This window comes from Octodon degus, unplaced genomic scaffold, assembly GCF_000260255.1.
Source record: "Octodon degus isolate 3935 unplaced genomic scaffold, OctDeg1.0 scaffold00078, whole genome shotgun sequence".
Classification (NCBI taxonomy): domain Eukaryota; kingdom Metazoa; phylum Chordata; class Mammalia; order Rodentia; family Octodontidae; genus Octodon; species Octodon degus.
The window spans coordinates 2,908,668-2,923,348 of record NW_004524654.1 but is presented as its reverse complement, the minus strand read 5'-3'; the positions used below and the strand labels follow the sequence as shown (position 1 = coordinate 2,923,348).

General features: G+C 38.5%; 1 pseudogene; it reads left to right on the top strand.

Moving 5' to 3' along the window:
• Positions 1 to 3,729: 3,729 nt before the first annotated feature.
• Positions 3,730 to 14,681, top strand: part of LOC101561284 — a 48,621-nt pseudogene continuing 37,669 nt past the window's right edge.

Sequence of the window (14,681 nt, the reverse complement as noted above, 5' to 3'; positions counted from 1 at the left end):
CTTTACCTTCTTCCATTTCTCAGCAAGCTAACCTATAAATAGATTGAGAAAAAAATTTCAATTTTTAACTATATTAGACAGAGGTGGTTTTGTTTTACAAAAATTCTATGTATGAATAGAATATATGTTATTGATAATCAACACACAAGTACGGATACATTCCAATAATGACCTACACTGTAATAGCAACATTGCTGAGAATTTGGTAAATTTTTTTTAATGAAATGCATTGCTAGGGTAGAATGTACTTCAACTTAGACCCAACCTCATTTTCTCCAAATCTATCAAAACTACTTCATAGTACCTGCAAAAGCCAATGATATGATTATGTTGATTTCCTATATGCTTCAAAGATCTTAGGATTTTTTGATAGTGACTTAGAAACCACCGTAAAAGCAACCGTTTCTTTTAAAACTAAGGGATACTTGTTGGAAGAAATGGTTAATACTAATGAGTGTCATGTAGTCTAATAACACATTAGCATCAGTGCTTTGTGAAGAATGCATCTAACTTTAGCAAGAAAAAGTCAAGTTTAGTCTTTCCATTTGTGAACTTTCTCCACTTTAAGGCAGAAAAACAAAGACAGCATCAATTAGGTAAGCTGAAAGATCAATTGATTGATAGATATGCGACAGCTGGATAATTAAAAAACATGTGCACGTGTTCTACTTTTATGTTTCCTTCTTTTCTTTTTCTTTTTCTCCTTCTCCCTCACTCCTCCATTTTCCTCCCCTCTCTCTTTTCCCCCCTTCCTCCTTGATTCTCTTCTCCTCTTTTTACCTCTCCTCTTTCTCCTTCTTCTTCAACTTATGCCTCAGTGGTTGTGGTAATTAGTTGATGGTCAACTTGCGCGGGGACACCCAGCTGAGCTGAGTTAGTACGGTTGTGGGGAGAGGTATAACGGAAGGACAGGTGGGGAGGATCTCATGCTAATTTCTCTCAGACAAGCTTCCCTGATCTCTCAAGGATGGCTGTTGTTCTCCTGAGATGAACTTTGGTCCTTGCCCTTGCCTGGGCATTGCCTGCTGGCCTTTGGCTCAGTCACTTCTGCTGGGAGCTCTGATCTTCACCTCTGCCTTGGGCATCTCCTCCTGGTTCTCTGCACAGGTTCTCTGTGTTCCAGCATTGGCCGTTCAGCCTGCCAGCACAAAACTATGGCCTTCAGCACCAGCCCTTGAACTTTTCAGCACAAATCTTTGGTTTTCTATCACAGATTCCTTGGCCTCCTGTTATGGATTTGCATGGGTCCTTGCTGTGGATTCTCTAGGCTTTTGGGTGGACTTATAAGGGGCATTGACATGGGATCCTCATCAGTGGCTGGACTCTGAGTTTCTAGCATAAGGCCAGATGTCTGGCATCCTTCTGTATTAGACTGTAAGCAAAATAAAGCCACTCTTGGAAATTTCTGTGTCCTGCATTGAATCTGCTCTCTTGAAAAATGCTGACTAAAGCAAAGATTTTCTTGAGTTAAGTCTTGTCTAAAACAAAAAGTCAAGTTAGCAGTTCAATAGGCTAGAGCAACATACATACACAGAGGAGAAAATGGAAAGGGAGTATTTTTGTAAAGAGTTCAATTCAATTCAAGCCCTTTCAGGCATTACCAGTTAAGGATACGGCTATGGAAAGCAGCCCAAGATTTCTTATAAACTTTTCTAAAGGTGAGAATGTGCCTTTATTATTACCGTATGGCCTGTGTGGGGTTTTTTTAAGAGTTATTTTTAACATTTAAACATAAACAATATCAGTGCTAAATATAGGATCAAAGAAACACGGTTTCCATGTGGAGCTGCCAAAGAGCAGAAGCGTGGCTGGAAAGTACAAATCTCCTTTGAAGGAGATGTTGCTATCAATATTGCTTACTCAGCAGTCTATTAATATTAAAATAAAGTGAACGTACAGTATATGCATATGTTCATTATATCCTGCCTGGTGTGAAAAAGGTTTCACTCGTCCAGATTTTATAAAAAAAAAAAAGGTCTCAACTTTACAAATGAAGGTGTTAAGGGTCCCCTCATTTGCTTTAAAAAAAAAAATGAACACATTTAAAGTCGTGTTTGAAGCCTGTGCTATTAGAATTTATTTCTACAAAGTTAACTCTATTTAATATCCTTGGCTCTAAGCTTAATTTGCTAAATCGTGCTGTTTTTGAAACTTATTGCAAAATTATTGTTCTCTCGGGAAATAATTATCATTTTTCTTCTATGGCATTACTTTCTTCTGCATGTGAGTTTAAGTAAAAAGATTTCAAAAGCAGCTCTGTATTTTGTGTAAGTATCTATCAAGAGACCATAATTCTGATATTATATTTGAATTTAAGAGGATGCATCCTATGGACTAGTATCAAATTGTCTGAATGAATGAGAACAATAGGACATTAAAATTTAAAAAGAATGCTAACAAATGAGTACATGTATGTATTTATCTATAGAACCCCTTATTGTAAAACTGATTCCAGGAAGCTTGGGAGACTATGTAAAACAGTTGCATCACAAAAATTATAAATGAACATAAATAAAAAATGAAAACAGGGTAAAGGCATAAAATGAAACATGAACAGAATTAAGCTCATAGTCTATAAATTAAGGAAAAATTTGACTCAGACTTTTTAGCTTGAATAAAACTTGCTCAATACTACCTGACCTATGACTGAATGAAATCTTCATAACTTTATCACAGAAGTTCAAAACATTGTACAAAGCACTGCGTTATAGACAAAGGTTTCTAGACGTCTCCATTGGATGTCTTAGTGGTAAATGAGATGTTGGCCACATCGCATCTATTTTCAGTATTCTGGTAATGCATTCTGATTTTCATTTTGGAAGTTACCTTTCCACCACCTTATATGAAGTCAATCTGTCCCTGTTCCTCCCAACTCCAATTGCCAAGTGGCTGACTCTAAGCCATTGTCTCTTAAATTGTGAAATCTGGGACAGAGATAAAGGACAGTGACTGCTACCCTCCCTAGGGTTGTTTAGTGCTGAGAAAGGGACGGATTTTGGTACCACCCTGGTTCTATGTCCAGGTCAGTTTCTCCCATCTTCCCATCTATTTTTTTGAGCCTCCTTATTATTCGGTAAATTTCTTTTTTTTTGGCTAACATTGGGTTTTGTTGTCTACAATGAAAACAAAATTTGGGCTAACCAACTTAGATGCAGATGGGTTAAATAATGTGTCTGGAGGCTGTACGGGATTTTAGATAAAGTTAACTGTGGATTCCTGAGAATCTAATGCCTAATTTTTAACTCTTTAAATCCTATTTATTGTAAATTGAATGCAAAGTAGAAATAGTTATTGATGAAGAAAAGCTCTATCTGTAGCACTAATCTCTACTAAACAAATGATATGCATCTCCTTTCATCATTAAATATTTTAATATTTGTTTCTCTCCCTTGTGCAGGTCACAGGCATATTTAGGGGGAAGTTGTGAGAAATTACCACGATCCACTCACTTTCAGTGTTACAGGTATTAGAAAATTTGCTAGACACTCTAATAAACAATGCCTAATTCTAAAACCCAACATATGTATAGTACTTTATACGTTATACTTTTGCACAGTTGATGAGAATTTTTTTTCCTTTTGAGAGTCTTAGACTAAAAGAATAGAGAATAAGAACAACTGAATACACAAAATGGTGTGGAAGGCTTGTGAGACCTTGCTAGATCCTAATAAATGTTCCACAATTGACTCTCAAAAAATAAAAATAAAGCCATGGTTTGTGTTTGCGAGTATGTATGGTACTCAGGTAAGTACTCCTGCCATGGCAATGGTCTAATCACCAATACGCTTTTTCCGAACACAGAACTGGGAAGAGACATGTACTAAGGACTCTCACAATCTGATCTAAATGGGCTTCAGCTTGTGGCTTTTTCCTCTTCATTAACTGAGTCCAAAAAGGACCTCAAAGAAACCAGCAACCCTATACTCTTACGTTTTTCTTTTAGAAAGAGAATTTGAAATCTCCAAGTTAACACTGATCTCTGTAAGTCAACTACTTAGCTAGTTAGATAACTAATGGGTACTAAAAGTCTCTCTGTCTTCCCTCTTGTATCAGAATCTTTGTCTGAAACCTTGAAGGAACAGAAATGATTCATCACGAATAGACTAGCTGTGTGAAGAGCTTTCTCTAGTTTCCATTCAGGAGTACATTCCATGAAGAGACAAGGCAAACTGTTTTACCCATACAAACAAATGAGTTGAAAAACATCTATTTTTTAAAAAAATCACAACTCAAAGGTAAAGTATGGTCCAGTGCGATGAGAGGCAGAGTAATGTGGTGGCAAACAACACAGGTCCTAAATCCAGCAATCTGTATTTAAATGTCGATTCAGTTTCTTACCATATACCTGTACCTTTGGATAACTACCTCAAGTTTCAGCTCCTAAGTCTGCTCCATTGCAGAAGGAAAATGACTAGGCTCAGAAAACATTAGGCAAGTAAGGTGCTTAAACTGGAGTCTGGCACATGGTAAGTTGTTACTTTCAACTCACACTGATGATCTAGTCTGCCCTTTCTCAGGACTCAGTGTGTTTGGATCCCCTTTCCTAAAATCCAGCAACAGCTTAGAGACTCCATCCAGCCCAGAAAAAAGATCTAGCATATGGACTACTCGAAGAAAGCCAGGCCTAGTAGGGTGCTTCCAATGGGCAAAAGGAAGTGCTGACAGGCACTGGTGAGGCATTCCTCCTCCTCTTGTGGGAAAGAGTACAGTTCTGGAGTGGGTGCAGTGATTGGGTCCTAGCAGGGGATGACCAAGAGGATGAACTTCCATTATCTAAGGGCTTGGCTGAAAACAATCAGAGCCCCATTTCCAATGAATCTTGTAGCTGCTTACTCCTCTCAAATAACTTAAAGCATGTCATCACCATTCCTGGCCACAGGAATGGATCTCACTGCACAGCGGAGATCTGTTTTTTTCCTTAAAACCCTCAGAGTGTTCTGCTTCAGTTCCCTGTGAGGGAAGTAGCTATATTAAACACAAAAATGACCATAAAGTGAACATTAAGGTTGAGAAATGAGGTCTGAGGATGCCAGGAAATTCAAAAGTAAGTGTTCCCCCAGCACCTCTAATTCAACCATCTTTGCAGTAATGGCATTCTTCCGATTTCTGAATCCTCGGAGGAATTCCCATTTCCTTTGGACTCCAGATCTTTCAGCCAACCCAGGAGAGGGATGTTTAGGGTCCCTTTCTCTCCTCACTTTTCCAGATCACAAGAAAATCCTAAGACTCCCCTACCAAGCTCCGAAATGATGACAGGCATGGCAATACTCTCTGAAGCATCCAGGAGAGCAGCCAGTTGCAGGAAGCAGGACCAGTTCTCTGCCTCAGCTCTCCAACCTGGAGAGACAGAAGGCTACTCGAGACCCACAGAGCAAATGTATCCATGTAGAAATCCAGGAGGCATTAGTGGCTCGACACTACTGATGCGCTGAGGCACCTCTCGGGTACATTAGTCGAAGTGGCTATGGCAGCTGGTTGCTGCTCTTCAGGCATAATTTATCTATTGCACTTCACTTAATGTGCAAAATTAAATTTATGCTGAATCCATGTGTATTACCTACTGTGCCTGAGCAGCATGAAATACACCATAAAGCAAATCAGCGCAGAGCCATGCTCTTAATTACTAATGGCTTTCAACACACTTCATTGTGGTGTAACCCAACGTGGAGTCCATTCTACATTGAGAATCCTGTTCCTCTCAGGGTTGGAAGTACTTACTCTCAGAGCCTTCTAAAGAATGAAGGCTAAAATGAGCAATGCTTTCAAACCAACCTTTCTGGAGAATCTGGTCTTTATTTCACAGATTCTGTACTTTTCAATGATATCGGGATCAATACTGTCACTACAAAGGGTACGAATCAGCTGAAAAACAAGCAGATCAATACAAAATATTTTTATAGTAGAATATAGGAAATAACCTAAGACTCAGTCCTAGTTTTGTCACTGCCAGTCTGTGGGAACCCCGTGGAGTGCTTAGGTCTGTGTGTTAAAATACAGCTACTGCAATCATTGACTTTTGTCCCTAAGTGAATAAAGAAAGTCTATGCAGTGGTTTTCACAAAAACAAATCTCTCAAAAGAAGCTTTTAAAAAATCTAGTCTACTATGCATTTCATATGGTGTCACACATCTAAATTCACATAGAGTGAAAAATGATTCCAGCTTGAAACCTGATTCCAAAAGGGAATTTAGTTGAGAAATCAAAAAGAGAAAAAAGTATATGGGCAAAGGAGAAACTTAAACACAATGATGTCTCCACCAACAATAATTATTCAAAGTGTGTTCTATGTTCCTTGTAATTTTAAAGTATATTTTGCACAACTACAAAGTCCATTTCTCATGAAAAGAAAAGGTTATTTGTTCTGCAGTTTACATATGTGCTGGAAATTATTCATCTGTTGAAATGTCATATTCTTCCCTTGAAGATAATCTGTAATTTTCTTCACCTAAACAACAGTTGAAAGACAAGAAAACCAGTAGCTACATTACCTTTGTATCATCTTTAGATGCTTTTATGTGAATGACAGTATAAAAATTTAGAAAATACATCAGACTTTTGAAGCACAGAGTTTTAATAAAAAGAAGGAAATTCTGCTAGAGGAGAGGATAGTGGTAATTTTATTTGTTCTCTTCCCTCTTTTTTATTTATTTATTTATCTATCTATTTATTTATTTATTTTGTGTGTGTGTGTGTGTGTGTGGCCAGCTCAGCCCACCAGGGGGCGGGGCTGGCTGGCATGTGGTGCTGGGGATTGAACCGTGGTCCCTGTGCTTTGCTTAGCTTAGCTTGTTGTAAGTTGGTGCTTTAGACCACTGAGCCATCTCAATAGCCCCTGTTCTCTTCCCTCTTGTTCTTTTTTTTTTCCTAATAAAAATCAGGACAGCATTCACCAAGGATTTTAATCTGGCATTTGAAATATTTTGTTCAGTTCTAGTGATTTTATGTGGTTTGTGGTTGAAGAGCTAAATCACAGATATCAATTTCTGACATTCATACATAAATAAATACACATACATGTGTGTGTGTATTTTTATTGACCTATTGGATTATAATTATTTAAATAAACATACATTTAGAAATGAGTTTTTCACATTGCTTCTAATTTTTTCCCACTACTTCTATTGAAGAATATATAAATTCTTTTGTTTTACTGACTAGTGCTGATACTCTTTGAAAATGTAGATCTGATTTATTTATTTTTGTTAAATTTTATTCCTATGTGTTCATGATACTTAATGACAACATTTATCAGGGGGAACTGATACATGTATATATCATATATTAATTCTGTGTACTTCGGCTTCCTATCCCCTCCTTCCAGAAAGACTGCTTGACATTTCTTTTTTTTTTTAATTAATGTTATTGAGAAAAAAATAACAATGAGGCAGTTCCAAAACAGGTTAGTAGGACAGTTATAATGATTAATACATTGCACATTGTTGTCTTTGTAGTAGTTATTCATAGTTCAAAATGCAGACATTAGCTTAGTTGTTTAAGTGCCTGCTTAAGCAAAGGCAATCAGGCTCCTGATACTGTGGCTTGATCCCCAGATCTTCAGGCCTTACCAGAGACCTTCACTTAGGGCAACTTGAGCCACCCCCTCCCCCCAAAAAAAAATCCTTCTGAAGATTGGTTGACATTTGAATCATTTTCTGTTTCTGGAAAAGGTATGTTAAATTATATTCCACTTCACAATAAACTTTAATTGAAAAATAGTATAGTCCTTTTAATTGTCAATTTTTAAAATTAGGTCTTTCATTTGGTGGGGGAGCCTACTTTCTGAGGTGAGCTGGGAGATAATTGGGGGTAGGAAGAGTGAAGATTTCATTGCGCTGAAGTATTCACTTGAAGAAAAATCTGGCTAAAAGAACAGAAGACCAAATATTTAACTGTGAAGTTCCTATCATGCACCCAAAATTTCTGTCAGAGCCTCCCCTAGCGTATAGCAAGGCTTTAAACGCACACACATACCCAGGCAATGCAGCTATGTGTTCTTTTTCTAGCCACAAAGACTTACTCAGATCTTTATGGTCACCAGTTGACTTTGCCATGGAAGAAAAAAAAAAAATCCTCCCAGGTCAACAAAGGTCATAAACTTTTACCCAGCATTTAGATATTTTTGATGGCTTGGGAGTGAGTGTGGTTTGAAGAAATGAGGGTATATCTTTACTGCACAGTGGTCCCACTCATTTTAAAAATTCCAGATCTGATGATTTGGCATCTTTTCTAAGTAAGTTCTTCTTAGAGTAAATCTTTGCTTTCCAGGGAGATAGCTGAATGCTGTAAGCGCCTGCTTGGCAAGGGCAAGGTCCTGAGTTCAATCTCTGGTACCAAACAAAACAAAACAAAATAAATAAGAATTCTCTCTCTCTCTCTCTCCATGAAAGGCTGTGAATTTCAGCCACAAATAAAGCTGAAAGATACCATTTTTTAAATATTTGTATGATGCAGATTTGCAAAATCAAGTAGATTTACTACATTAAAGTTTCATTGAAATTCTTCCCCTTTCTTCTTTTTTTGAGACAGAATGCTTACTTATTCTGTTGCCCCAGGCATGGTCTTCCCAGCTCATTCAACACCAGGGTTTGTCAAAAGAGGTCTGTAGCTTCCTGGAATCCTTTGGAGATTGATAGAGGCTGGTAATCATTTCCCACAAAGAGGTTATCTGCTATCTGCCAGGGTTGTTTTCCTGAATGATATCTGATCAAACTACCCTGCAGTCACTGAAAGTACCAAGGGGGTCTCCACTAACTTCTTTTTCTGCTTTCTATCAATCAGCCCAAGCCAAGATAGTCTGTGCTCCAAATATGTTTTGAGTGTCAACAGAGACCATACAGATTGGGTCTACACTTAGATAAAATCCTCCCTGTATTCTCTAAAGTAGCTCATTATCGCAGGTGGTTGCACTGATTCTACTGCTAATGTCACCATCCAACAGGAGGAAGCCCAGCACATCTGTATTCTTTCCTTCTTCTTGTTTTGCTTTAGGTGTGAGCTATTTCTTGAAATTCAAGTCATAAACAAAGGAAGCAATCTCCCTTGGAATGTCACTGGTTTTCTGGTTCTCAGACCCAGTACAGGAAAACTAAAACTTCTAGCTCCAAAATGCAAGCGGCTTTGAAAACTAGAAAGAGTAAAATTTGACTAATTTTGCAGCAAAAAAATAAAATAAAGCACCCATAATTCGTAAAATGGAATGTGTCCATGATGAGCACAATTCTCATATTTTCCACTCAGATATTCTGATATTGCCCTTTCATAAAATTAAGAATTGAATTTCATTTTCTTTTGCATAGACGTTCTGTCCCCAAGTACCTCCTTTTAATATTTGACATTCTCCAGGATCCATATGACCAAAACCAATCCACCAAATTCCTTTTCTGTACCTAGACAATGAGGAAGATTCAGCATGGACCTAGGACCTAATCCCCTAAATCTGACCTGCAGCAGACTTCTCCAGTCATCAATCACTTTTCGAGATGATAGAGGATAGCCACCAGCCAGGAAGCAAACTTCTGGGTTTCCCACACGAGCTATCCAGAGATCAGCAAGCACATTCCTGTCTCAGCCCTTCACAGCAAATCACCACAGTGCCTTTCATCAAGTTAATTATAGAACCAAGGGGCTGGCAGGGGAGCCCAAGACACCATCTCGTCCACCCACCTTGCTTTCTGGCACAGCCACTTTTAAATCATCCCAGACAGATGGAAATCTATCCTACTTTAAAAGACTTCCAGAGGGGAAGATTCCACAAGTCTGGTCAGTCACCCACTCTGCTGTTTAACAGCGCCTGTCAGAGAATTCCTCTTTATCACTAGTTTAAATCTCACCAACTGCATTTTAAGCTGATTTCTTCTCGTTCTGTATGTCAACCTTTCACATACCTGAACATCATTATTAAAGAATCTCTTCAACCTCTCTTCTCTGGGCTGATCAATCCCAATTCCTTTTGCTTCTCCTCATAAATCTGACTTTCTAACTTTTAATGATCTCTGTGACTTTGCGCTGAACTTCCAAAAATGCAAAGATTAATTGGAGATATAGGTGACTGTGTGTTTGAGCAGTTCTAAGCTCTCCTTTCAGGACCTTGTTTATACTCTTAAAGCTGGAAACAACAGTTTCCAGTTGTTTAACATTAGTTTATGTAATTTATGTCTAACAGTGGTTTATATAGGTTTATCTTTTGGTAATCGCTATATTAAAGATCAAAGTTTTTATGATCCAGAACATGCAAGCATGTCGCCCGTTAGTCAACAGAGGTAGGTAGCATCACCTCACAGACTTTCTGCAAGGCCCCATTATATGTTTGGGAGAAAATGAAAAAGAGAAGGTTAGTAGCAGATACATTATAGCATAGTTTAGACTCTGAAGACCTCTTGAGGAGTCAAAGATCCCTGGGAGCAGAGGACCACACACTGAGACCCTCTGATTTACGGGAAGCCTAGCTCTATTCTCAGCATAGGTCTGGGTGTGTAAGCAATTGCCAACAAGTTGGGTCTACATTACCCAAACCAAATCACAGCACAGCACAGAGCAAATTAAAACCATAACCTGTCAAAAAAAAAAAAAACCCCAAAAACCCATCGTATCTACCTTAGAAAAATAAGACAGACCAAAATAAGATGGACTTTATTCAAAAGAATAAACTGATTATTATAATTTTAATGAGAATGCAAAGTAGTGCCTGACAAGATGGAGAAGCAGAGGCGTTTCCTATTGCTTGTACCTTAATAGCAAAAGCAGATTCCCAGACATATCCCTCTTAATAACATGTAAGTGTATTCTCTTTATGTGTTATTGATTTGGATGCCAATAAATTGTTTACTGTTAAACAACGGAGCTCCTCAGATTCTATGCGTCACCACTGCTTTTACAACTGAAGCCAGCCCTGCCTTCTAGGCCCTCTTTGGGTCTACCTGTCACTTCCTATGGAGCCTTCAGGGCAGGACTTTGAGGCATGGAAATGTCCACATAAGCTGCCTTTTCCAGCGCATTCCTAAAGTAGGTCAGATGCTCAAAGGTCTTCTCATGTCTTTCTACTCCTTTCCGCAAGTTTATTTTGTTTCCTCATGTACCTGAAGCTCTCCTGCTTTGGCTTTACAACTTTTGGTTTAGAAGTGTTAGCCTAAGGCTTGTTGAACATATTTACCGGGCACAGTAGGTCTATCAAGCAGTGAATATTTATTATCTACTCCATATTCAAAATTCTGCTAATCATATCTAGTACATACCTCAGTGCTATAAGTCTCATTTTCTGTCTCTGGGGACTTGCGGTCTAGTTGAAGACAAAATAAAATAAAGCAAAACTCCCATAAAACAAAGTATACTGTACATAATAGAATATGATGAAATTCTAAACGGCGCAGCACAGACTAAGCATTATAGGAGTTGTCAGAATGAGTACCTCTGTTAAGTTGTGAAATGTACCACACAAATTCAATAATGGAACTATTTCTGTTGTGGTATAGGTGAAGTTTGAGTTGGAGCCTGGAAGGTATTTCTCTGGAAACCTTGCATGGTCATTCTTACAATCAGACCCAGTCCTGGTGTTCTCAGGGCCCAGAGCCAGAGCACAATTGCTTCTTCCCTCCCATCCTGCGCCAGTCTGCGCTCTGCCTCCATCTCTTTCCATCCTTTGCTCCCCCCTGCACAGGAAAGCCTCACGTGTATGTGTGGAGCACACCAGCATGCACATAAACAGTCTGCCTCCGCATCTCCCAAAACAGCACCCTTGGCAGTATGGCTACCCCAAGCCTGGCCATCCTTCATGAAGACAAACCAGGCACTGAGGAAAAGGCCCATATAGGTCCTAGGAACAGATTCAGTCCCCTGAGCAGAGATCCCAGGTCTCTGGAAGCTGAGATGCACTGGAAAGAGATGGCCTAGTGCATGTCTCGGGTGGTTGCTCCTCTTAATGCCTTAGAGTCCTCTCTTTGCAGAAAAGGAAGCACTCGGACTTGGACAAAAGCAGGGTCTCTAAAGTGTGCGGCCCAGAATAGTGACTTCAAAGTGTAAGATATAACAGAGGAAGTTTAAAACAAATGACTTAGGCAGGTGGGATAGATCAGCAGACTAAGCATCTGCTTAGGTAAGTGCAGGGAGTGAGGTTCTATCCCTAGCACCATGTGCCACTCTGGCCCCGCCCCAGCCCCTGGATGGGCAGAGCTGGCCACTGAGACCAGGGTAGTGGCACATGCCTATAATCCCAGCGCTGGAGAAAAAACAAACAAGCAAACAAACAAACCAAAGGATTTATACAAGAAAAGCAAACCTCCTCTCTAGAATTTTTATTAGTACATAAGTACAGTACATAAAGTTTACATTCATTTAAGGAGTAGGTGCATGTGCATAGCACAGCTTAATTCTTTTCTAATCTCCTTCCCTTCACATCAAAATCCCCTTTCCCCATTTTCATTGTTGTTGTTACTATTATTCTTAATTCATGTTTATGCTATATCACATATAGATCCATTGCAGGTGCATGTTTGGTACCTATACGTGACACATCTTAAAGCTTACCTTCCCTCCTCCTCCCCTCCCACTTCTGGACACCTTCACATTTACAAAAGATCTGTCTCCTTTTTCCTTCAATCCATCCCCTATTTTGCCCTTTGTTTGTATTTTGCGTTACTCAAATGAGAAATGCCGAATGATAGTTCAGCTTACGTGCCTGATTTATTTCCTTCAACATTATATTTTCTAGATGTATTGATTTTCCCACACATGTCTTAAATTTATCTTTATGGCAGAGTAATATTTCATTATGTATAACACGCCATATTTTCTTTATCAATTCACTTGTTGATGGGACTATAGGCTACTTCTCTGATTTAGCTTTTATGAATTGTGCTGCTATAAACCTTGGTATGCATTGCTGTTATAACATGATGTCTTAGCTCTTTGCGGAAGATACCTAGAGACACTGAATGATGTTCAAGTTTGTGGGTCTTACAAGAGGAAGAGCTGAGTCAAATGTAATTTTTGATTTTAGTTCTTTGAGAACTCTACAGTGTTGGGCCTGGTTAGTACTTTGATGGGAGAACTCTCCATACTGATTTCCATAATGGTTGTACTAGTTTGTATTTCCATCGATGATGTAGGAGGTTTATTTTTTCATACAACTGCACCAGCATTTATTATTGTTTGATTTCTTCGTGATGGTCATTGTTTCTATTGTAAGATGAAATCTTAGCATTGTTTTAATTTGCATTTACCTCATGGTCAGCGATGTTTACACTTCTGAAAAATGTCTATTCATTTGATGTGCCTATTTCTTTATTGGGTCTTTTATTTTGGACCTTCAAATTTTATTTAGAGTTCTTCATATAGTCAAGATACTTGTTCTTTGTTTGAAACACAGGTGACAGAATTATTTCTCATTCCTTCCCATTAGTCTAATTTTCTCATTTGCTAAGAAGTCTTTGAGTTTACTATAATGCTTTTGGTTGATTCTGGCTGTTATTTCTTGCGGAACCGAGGGTCTGGTCAGAAAGTCCTTGCCTACACCTTGAAAAAGTTCAAGTGTTTTACATTTTTATCTTCCAGCCAATTCATAGTGATTACATCATAGATGCAGACATTGCATTTGACAAAATTCAACATCTTTTTTTGTATTTTGGACAAGGTCATAGGGTATACAGGGTCTCACTGTGTATATTGGACTCATAGTGATCCTCCTGTTTATAGCCTCCCAAGGGCTGGGATTATAGGGTTGCACCACCACACCCTGTCTCAATCACTGTCTCAGAGCATCCCGGGGGCGGGGCCAGCCCTTCAGGCCAGGGATCAAACTCTCGGATATTTGGCAGACCTTTAAGGTGAAAAGGATTTTGTGTGTGTGTGTGTGTGTGTGTGTGTGTGTGTGTGTGGCTGGAGGGCTGGCTCAGGCTGTCTTAATGGCGGGTGTGGTGTGGCATGTGGAGCTGAGGATTGAACCGGGGTCCACAAGACTGACTGGGTTTGCCCAGGCAGGCACTTAAACAACTGAACTAACTGGCAAGCCCCTCTCAACACCACTTTATGATAAAAATTCTGAGGAAAATACATATAGAAGGACCATACCTAAACTTGATAAAAGCCATTTGTGGCAAACCAACAGCCAACGTCCTATTGATAGAGAGAAACTGGAAGAATTCTCTCTAAACATTAATTTGAAACATTAGCCAAACCAGTTAGGAAAGAGTAAAAGTAAAATGGATACATAGGAGACAGAAAGAAGTCAAACTATCATTATTTTCAGAAGACATGATTCTCTACACAGAAGATTGAAAGAATTCCATGAACAAACTCTTAGAATCAGTAACCAATTTTAGCAATGTAACAAGGTAAAAATTAAACATTAAAAATCACTACTATTTGTTATCCCCACAATGTACTCAATGAAAAATAAATTAGGAAAACAACACTTTCACCTAGAAAATTATTTATTTATTTATTTTATTTATTTTATTGAGAAACAAATAGCAATGAAACAGTTTCAAAACAGGTTAGTAGGACAGTTATAATAATTAATACATTGCATATTGTTGTCTTTGTAGTAGTGATTCAGAGTACAAGATGCAGACATGATATTTTTTTCACATAATTTTATTGAGAAACAAACAACAATGAGACAGTTTAAAATCAAATTGGTAGGACAGTTTCAATAATGAACACATTGCATACATTCTTCCTAGTGGTTA